The sequence below is a fragment of the Odocoileus virginianus genome, chromosome 17, assembly GCF_023699985.2.
Source record: "Odocoileus virginianus isolate 20LAN1187 ecotype Illinois chromosome 17, Ovbor_1.2, whole genome shotgun sequence".
NCBI classification, from domain to species: domain Eukaryota; kingdom Metazoa; phylum Chordata; class Mammalia; order Artiodactyla; family Cervidae; genus Odocoileus; species Odocoileus virginianus.
The window spans coordinates 52,332,645-52,339,080 of NC_069690.1; the positions used below are offsets into that span (position 1 = coordinate 52,332,645).

General features: G+C 49.5%; 1 non-coding gene across 1 annotated transcript; it reads right to left on the reverse strand.

The window, feature by feature from the left end:
* Positions 1–6,204: 6,204 nt before the first annotated feature.
* On the reverse strand, positions 6,205–6,277 carry TRNAE-CUC (transfer RNA glutamic acid (anticodon CUC)). The gene has a single exon. It is a non-coding gene; the product is annotated as a tRNA-Glu (tRNA).
* Positions 6,278–6,436: the final 159 nt, after the last annotated feature.

Below are 6,436 nucleotides of genomic sequence, written 5' to 3' on the forward strand. Positions count from 1 at the left end.
TTTCTGTTTTTCTAGACAAAACTCTGTAAACAATTCTCACCCCCAACTAGGAACTATGCCACACTCTGTAATCACACTTCACATCTCTCCTTCCCTTCAGGCTGATCGGTCTACCACGTCTCGGGAACTGCTGGACATTCTTTTGCTTCCTCAGGGAGACTCCCTTCTACTCCTCTTGTGGGGGTCACGCTGGTGAGCTCACTGTCAGTTTCAGAGACTACTAACAAGTTCCCAGAAAGACTCCTATTTGCTATCGATTTCAGCTGTTGTCTTCTTACCGCTGGACTGTTTTTCTTATGTGGAGCCATCACCTATTTATGTCTCCCATTAACTGGACAGGAACAAGCACCCTGGTATATCTGACCCCAGATACTTCTATTGCCGCTAACAATCAGACCTTCCATATCCCACTAACTCATAACCAACTCCAGATGGGCAATTCAATTCATTTCTCTGTTGATCAGTTTAGGAACATCGGCCAGGATTGGGACAGAGACTGCAGGACTCACAACCTCTTTAAATCACTACCAAAGCCTTTCTAAAGACCTCACTGAGAACCTAGAAGAAATAGCTACCAGCCTTATCACTATCCAAAACCAGTTAGATTCCCCGGCAGCCTTGGTCCTCCAAAACAGAAGGGGGTTAGATCTTCTAACGTCAGAAAAAGGGGGCCTGTGTCTATTTTTGGAGGAAACTCGCTGCTTCTACACCCACAAATCAGGCGTTGTAAAGGAAGCAGCAAGGAGTCTGACAGACAGGGCTTCAAGCGTACGTCGACACCTCAGTAATTCATGGGAAAACTGACTGAACAATTGGACTTGGATGCCCTGGGTCCTACCTTTTGCAGGCTCTCTCTCCTTCTACTTACCCTTATTCTAACTTTCGGCCCATGTTTAATGCGTCTCTTTTCAAAATTTCCTCAGGACCGCTTACAAGGCTTCACCAGCCAAACTATCCAGGGGCTACTTCTAACTCGCTCAAATTATCAAAAACTTCGACCCCACACAGATCCCCTTGACCCACATTCCAGCCTTTTCTTATCTCACCCCCATGATGCCCCTGTCCGGAAGGAAGCAGTTACAGAAGATTGACCTTCGGCCCTTATCCTAAATCAAAAAGGCTGCAATGATAGGGTCTACATGGGGGCTTACTGTTAAGATGGCTCACTATGTTGACCTTGCCAAATTGCCCAAATGACTTTCTGTTTTCCCACAGGCGTCTACCTTCTCAAAGCTACGAGACCACCAGATTCCAGACCTTCGGCTACGTGACCAGAGGACTCAGCTACAGGCTAAAAATTAACCATCCCTTCAGAGAATTTTTCATTGGTGGGGTGTAAGAAAGACCCTGTCAGAAAGGGAGGACACTGGTTCTTCCCAAGGGCCAGTCACCCTCTCGTTTCCCTCTAATAAATTTCCTTTTCTTGCCTGACTGCCCACCTCACTCTCTTTTTCTCTGCACTCACCTTCCAGCAGGTAGTTCTCAGGGTGCCCTTGTAACCCTCAAGCACCCCTGTAGAGGGGTCACAGGACAATCAAAGACAGTCAGGATGGCAGGAGAAATGTTGCATAGACTTTAGCATCTTACTGACACTCACAAGCCCTCCTAAGAGCGAGCCCGAGGCCTTCTGCCAGTAACCTTTAACCGCGACTGCCAAGTGTATACAGACAAAAGGAATCCCCCTGCGGCCCTTTGACCCCAGGTGGCATCCCTTGGTGCAGTACCCGTTAATGACACTAGATGGAGACTCTGCACCACCAATGCCAGCAGCCAGCGGAGGGAGATGCGGGTTCCCTTCCCTGGAAAACCCCTCAGTTTCATCCACCCAAGTCCATTCTTTCCTGACTTTGTCCTGTGGAGCCCGTGGACGAGGGGAGTTAAACCTGGAGCATAAATGGAAAGGAAATCTAGGGTCTTGTGTTGGCTAAATTCTGAAGAGAGAGGATGACTTTCTCAACAGACCCCACCGTTTGGGTCTCCAGGTCCCGCCCCCCTGGGGTCCCTGGACCCTTGGCAGCCTCTTCACTGGCCTCCCCATCTTCATCCAAACCAGTCTATTACTGTGTGGTCCATGGAAAGAGCTGGAAAGAGTGTAGGGCTTGGGTCCAGCACTCTCCTTTGGGCTCCACCAGCCGTGTGGCCGGCCTTAGGCACAGCCTTAAACCTCTCTGAACCTCAACAAGAAAGTGGACATATCCCTTCATTCAGTAGAACTTCATTGTGTTCTAAAAAAAAAAAAAATTAGAGGGAGGGGATATATGTATACATATAGCTGATTCACTTCCTTGTATAGCAGATTAACACAGCACTGTAAAGTAATTGTGTGTGTCAGTCATTCAGCCGTGTCTGACATTTTTTGCGACCCCATGGTCTGTAGCCCAGCCGGCTCTTCTGTCTGTGGAATTCTCCAGGCAAGAATACTGGAGTGGGTTGCCATTCCCTTATCCAGGGGCTCTTCCTGACCCACGGATTGATCCTGGGTCTCCGGCACTGCAGGCAGATTCTTTACTGCCTGAGTCACCAGGGAAGTAATTATACTCCAATAAAATAAAAATAAATGAGCCTGTAGGAAGAAAAAGAAATTTAGCTTAAATCCTAGCTATGACTAAGAAAGAAACTGCTAATATTTTACTCCCCAGGAAAGGTATGTGAGTTTGTGAACTGATGACTTCAAGGTCCTTTGCCCTTCTCTCCCAAACGTCACGATGTCTCATCTCCTTGATATGAATGTCACGAGGGAGCCTTGAGATTGCTCAGACGTGAAAGGAAGCCTGTCATTCTGCTGGGTTGGGGAACCAGCTGGTGGTTTCTCCTCTCTGCTGCCTTCCTGCAAAGCAGTGCATACAAAGGGCAAAGCTTCTCATTTTAAAACTGAGTGTGTGGTCTTTACTCACAGAGCCTGTTTCCTCACTGTAAAACTTGCCCTGACCTACCTTGCAGGATCGCCATCAAGATTGAAAATGTAAACATGTCTGACAAAGCCCCCTTTCACAGAGGGCTATATGAGTATAAAATACTAGAATGCAATTTCTCAATTAAAAAAAAAAAAACCTCCATTGGGACTTCCTTGAAAGTTCAGTGGTTAAGACTCCATGCTTCCAGTGCAGGGGGCGCGGGTTTGATCCCTGGTAAGGGAAATAAGATCCCACATGCTTCACAGCACAGCCAAAAAATAAAAAAACCAACCTCCATTACTTACAAGATAAAATAAAAACACTTTATCCTGATCCATCAGAGTCTTCTCCAGCACATGCCCACCTACCTGCCTGCCCAGTCTTGCTGCCATCCATCATTCTCCCAACACATCCTGTGATGCAACCCACCCCAGAAACCCGACATTTTCCCCCCAGAATCACTCCGGTGCCTTCCTGCTTGTTCTTTCCACCTGGAATGCCCTTTCCTCATTCTTACCTGTCAAGATCTTTCCTATACCTTTAGGCCTATTGAAAGAAAAGCTTAGACTGTGCTTTTCGGCTAGTTAGAAAAGTAATACGTGCATATGGTATGAAATGAAAAACAAGTCTCTGTTTTCCTTCTCTTAATTCCCCTCCCTCAAGTGCAAGGTCACTCCACAAACACACTTCCAGAAGTTTATATGGATCTATCAGCATATATGTGTACCTTCTCTTTTAATGTAGGTAAATGGAATTACCGCTTCCCCGGTGGTTCAGGGGTAAAAAATCCACCTGACAATGCAAGAGATGCAAGAGACTTGAGTTTGATTGATCCCTGGGTTGGGAAGATCTCCTGGAGCAGGACATGGCAACCCACTCTCATATCTTGCCTGGGAACCTGCCATGGACAGAGGAAGCTGGCGGGCTACAGTCCACGGGATCGCAAAAGAGTTGGACATAACTTAGTGACCACACAGCAACAAATGGAATTATACTTACATATTGAGTATGTAAGTATTATCGAGTATGTAAGTATAACTATATATTAACATGTATCTTGGATGTATTCCAAATCAGCACAGAGAGAGGTGGGCTCCCTGCTTTTAACAGCTGGGTGAGGGACTTCCCTGGCAGTTCAGTGGTAAAGACACTGCTTGCAGTGCATGGGTCACTGGTTCCATCCCTGGTTGGGGAACTAACATCCCACATGTTATGTGGTGTGACTGGGGAGGGGGGAAAGAGCAAACAATTGAAAAAGATCAGGAAAAAAAATAACTGGGTGACATTAGCACAAATCACCCCCCATTCTATTTTAACACCCTTCCCTCCAACAGGTGCTTGCTGTTGCAGCCAAGGCTGCAATGAGTATCCCCGCCCCATGTGGCCGGGCAGTGTGCCATGTTCCCATGGGACGCATCCATGACGTCAAACTCCACTGGAATCCCTCCCCTCCCGGGGGCTCCTGCAGAACTTTCCTTGGAGTTCCTGGGCTGAGCATTTGCCAGAGGCTACAATCAGATGGTGATTAGGTTCAAATACTAGTTGCTCCATCAACATCCCTCCCTGCATCACTTTTCTCATCCCTACAAAGGAGGCGATAATTATGGTACCACTTTCGGAGTTGTCTTGAGTATTACATGCAATAACGTGTTATAGCCCCTGGATCAGGGGAAGGACTCAGGATGGCTAGCTTCCCTCTCCTTCCCCCTCTGATATCCCACCTACCCTATGGAATGCCAAGCTTTGCATGTGGGCCCTGGTCTAGTCTAGTCTGCACCCCGCAGCTTCCCTGGATGTGGATGCGGTGGGTGCACAATAAATAAATGGCCCCTGCATGTGCCGTGAGGAGCAATCCTCCAGCTTTGGCCAGACCCCCACTCCGCAAGGCCTGGGGGATGGGGAGAAGTAGAGGTGCCTCTCTCTGGATGGTCCACAGCACCCCAGAGACCCTCCCCCTCTTTCCTTACCATCCACCCCCATCCAGGTCAGTGGTAAATAGCAGGAAGGTGGGGGTCAGGAGCTTCATGAAAAGCCAAGGCCCCAGCCCACCCTGGGACCAACACCACTGCCTGATTCTGGTCCCCACAGGGACCAGACACCGCCTGCCTCCCCAAGCCCTGGCCGGTGTCTCACTTCAAACTTGGCTCCTCTGGGCCAGCCATGTCTCTCCAAGGGGTGGGAGTGGGGGGAATAAGAGCCTGCTCAGGGCTGAGAAAGGGGCATTTGGACACTGGAGCTCACCCCAGATCTCACCACCGTCCCTGCGCCCCCCCCACCAATGATTTTGTTCGTCTAGTCTACCGCAGGAGGCTAGGCCAGAACATCAGCATCCGGAGGGGGGAACAGAGGCACCTGGGCAGCCAGATAGCAACCAAGGGGTGGGAAGGCCAGGACGGAGTCACTGGGCACCAGCAGGGTGTCAGTTGGGGCCACACACACCCGGGGGACCAGTTAGGTGGGTCCTGAGGATAGATGCCTCTGGGAAGGGGAGGTGCAGGGGTTTGGGCCCGGGTACAGGGCACATGCTTGAGACGTCCTGCAGGAGTGGGCACCTGGGGCGGAGGGGACTCTGCCTGCCCCCACCCCAGGGGAGCTATAGGGCCAGGGGAGAGGCTGCCGCAGAGGAGGGAGGCTAGGAATCAAAGCTGAGCTCCACTGGGCTGAGAGCAAGTAGAGACTGCGTCAAAGTTGAGGAGACATTGAGGTCCTCCTGTGATAACAGTAACAGCACTAGTAGTTAACAATAGCAGCTGCTCACAATTATGAGCACGTGCCTCCTGCCCTTCAAGGGGCTTCTTAAAAGAGACAGGGCCTATTTTTCAGTTCAGTTGCTCAATCGTGTTTGACTCTTTGCGACCCCATGGACTGCAGCACACCAGGGTTCTCTGTCCATCACCAGCTCCCAGAACTTGCTCAAACTCATGTCCATTGAGTCGGTGATGCCCTCCAACCATCTCATCCTCTGTCCTCCCCTTCTCCTACCTTCAATCTTTCCCAGCATCAGGGTCTTTTCCAATGAGTCGGTTCTTTGCATCAGGTGGCCAAAGTATTGGCGTTTCAGCTTCAGCATCAGTCCTATTTTTTATCAGGGCCCATTTTTACCTCCATTTTTATTTCTTTATGCAGGATCTTAGTTCCCTGACCAGGGATTGAACTTAGGCTCCCAGCAGTGGAAGCACAGAGTCCTAACCACTGGACTGCTGGGAAATTCCTTTTACTTCCATTTTATTTATTTATTTTTAAAGTGAATTATTTATTTAATTCATTTATTCGGTTGTACCAGGTCTTAGCTGTGGTGTGTGGGATCTAGTTCCCTGACCAGGGATTGAACCTGGGCCCCCTGCGTTGAGAGCACAGAGTCTTAGCCACTGGACCACCAGGGAAGTCCCTTACCCCCACTGTAAACAGAAGGAAGCCACAGGCCAAGGGAGGTTGAAGGATTTGAGGTACAGTGGCACACCCAGGATCTGAGGCTCCTTTGACGGTAGAGATGCCACCACCAGTGGTTTCACAGGTAAGAAAGTGGGACCGGGGTGGCTACT